The 2,553-nt window shown below is 40.9% G+C and overlaps 1 pseudogene; it reads right to left on the reverse strand.

Moving 5' to 3' along the window:
- Positions 1–1,318: 1,318 nt before the first annotated feature.
- On the reverse strand, positions 1,319–1,992 carry LOC123239851 (annotated as a pseudogene).
- Positions 1,993–2,553: the final 561 nt, after the last annotated feature.

Genomic DNA, 2,553 nt, shown 5'->3' on the forward strand with positions numbered 1-2,553 from the left:
GTCTCATAGGTGGAAGATTGGTAAGGGTGGGCAATGGGGGTCAAGTGACTTGCCCAGGGTCACACAGCTGGGAAGTGGCTGAGGCCGGGTTTGAACCTAGGATCTCCTGTCTCTAGGCCTGATTCTCACTCCACTGAGCTACCCAGCTGCCCCCAGGATGTATTTCTAATAAGCATTTTGTGCCATATGCAACACCAACCAGTTCAACAGACTAAGATTCCCTTCCACAAAATTGTCATTTATTTGGTCTGTCTGCAACCATCTGAGTAATAAATAGAACTGCTACAAATGTTCAATAGTCTAGCATATAAAACCGAGCAACAAGTATCTCAAAAGTCATGACCTTAAAACAAATTTCTCAGAAAAAATACAACACAAGATTAAACTTCTGCAATATTCTTTCCAGGTAAAACACCAGTAAAATAGTTTCTTAAAAAATAAATAATGAAATACCAAAACAATTGCAAAACATCCAGTTCTTGGGTCTCTTTGGTGGCAAAAAGAGAAATTCTATCACATTTCCTGGCACAAGAAAAAAATTCGGTCAAGACCCCCAACTCATGAAATAGTAAATGTTTACAGCTTCACACTTGACCTTTAGGTTTGACTTAAGTCTCTGAGGAGAGATCTTTTGTTTACTTGGGTGGGTAGAAAATGAGAAAGGGTATTTTTTCTGATCCAGCTTGTAGGTTTACTGTTCCTAGTTCAGAGCTATGTATTTGAGAGTAACATTTTGCTTAGTATATAGTGATTTGCCCATTTGAAAGAAGTCCTCTTTGAATTGTCTCCTAGTTTACTCTGGCATTTGCTTTAAAAAAAACTATCTGACCCTACAACTGGATTCAGATGTCATATCAAACTGATAAGAATCTAAAGGATCAGCACATCTCTAAGAAATGAGTTTTGACTTCGAAAACACAAAGAATACATAAATAATCTTTTTATATACATACATACATACATACAAATATATCTCATCACAAAATTCCTTAAGTACACACTTGCAAAACTACCATTTTACCTTGGGAAATCTGAGAATTGAGCTAGAATGCTCACAAATATCCTAATGCCACCAAGATAAGGTAGTTTTCTGTATTCAAACCATATTCCTAGGAAGTGAGGATACATTTCTCAGCCTCTTCCCTCATGATAATCTTTTCATGCTCCCTTTCCAATGATTAACAAAAATGACAATATGTACCATCTGAACAATTGGGGCAATTTAATAAAAACTTGTCAAAAATTCTTTCCACTAAAGTAAACATCATCATTTTTTGTTTCCTTCTTATTTTTCTCTAAGTTATTAATAACGGCCTGTTTATGTTCTCCAACTTTTGGCTGCACTTGGGCTAGAGGGATTGCTGTTTGCATTGAAGACCTTTTCCGTGACTTGGTTGCATTTCCTCTTGTCTGCACCTTCTATAGACCCAGAATCTGATTAGCTCTTTTCTTCTTCTTTGCCACTGGACTTTTCAGCTCCTTTGCCCAAATTTCCTGAAGCTGTAAAAACATATTCAGTACGAGTGTGTGAATCCATTTCTTTTTTTATTTCTGCCTTCACCTCATCTTCAATCATCACTTTTCTTTCTTTGACCTCTTGAATAATTTCTTCAGGAAGGATGAAGTTCTTCTCTGAATTAGGGAATGGAAGAATCTCACTCATGCAATGCTTGCATATCGCACATAGTACTTAAATGGTCCCGGATGACTTTGGAGGAGATCTGCCTCCCTGTGTTCTGACTGAACATGTCCCTGATGCAGATCATGCAGAAGTGATGATTGACACTGACAGGCTTGTGCCCTAGCATGGCATGGAAGACATATACTTCCACCTCAGGGCTCCATACTACAGACTTCTTCAGGCACCGAATCCACTGGACCTTTCTCACCACTACTGCCTGGGCCAGAAGCTGGGCCACTGCCACCTCTGCCACCTGCTCCCGATCCTGGGCCACCTCTACTTCTGCAGGTGGCAACCTCAGCTTCCCCCATAGTTCACTCCTGGCCTCCACTCATTATCTCTCTTGTCAGGGTCTAGGTCTCTTGTCTTAATCTCTCTAAGTCTGTCTTTCTTCCTTCCTCTTTACCTCCACTTCCCCTAGGATTTTGGCCAGAAGGCAAAATATCTTTCCTTAAATTAATCAAAACTGGGCAGAAAAGTATTCACCTGGCAATCCTGCCCATAACTTGCCTCCTTGAGACTCTGAAGTACTCCCTAGTGCCCATCTCTCCTCCATCACTGGTGTAAGGAAGCTGCAGGAAATCATCACTTCACTCTCCACTCTCAGGGCATTTCTGCCACCCAACCTGCCCAACCCAGTCATGGTTTTGGCTTCCTTTGCCTGAAGAGGTTCAGCCTCTCCAAAAATCCTGCTTGGATTCTTTCACCTAGGAAGGAAGCCAAAGACTTCAAAAACAATGGGTGGGAAGTTTAAGGACTAGGGAAGGAGAGACTTGTAACAAATAATAGACAAGAGAGAGATATCTGCAGCCTGGTATCATCCAGGAAACACAAAGAGAGAGACAGCCTGCTCCACTGAACAATTATACACC

The sequence above is a fragment of the Gracilinanus agilis genome, chromosome 3, assembly GCF_016433145.1.
Source record: "Gracilinanus agilis isolate LMUSP501 chromosome 3, AgileGrace, whole genome shotgun sequence".
Classification (NCBI taxonomy): Eukaryota; Metazoa; Chordata; class Mammalia; order Didelphimorphia; family Didelphidae; genus Gracilinanus; species Gracilinanus agilis.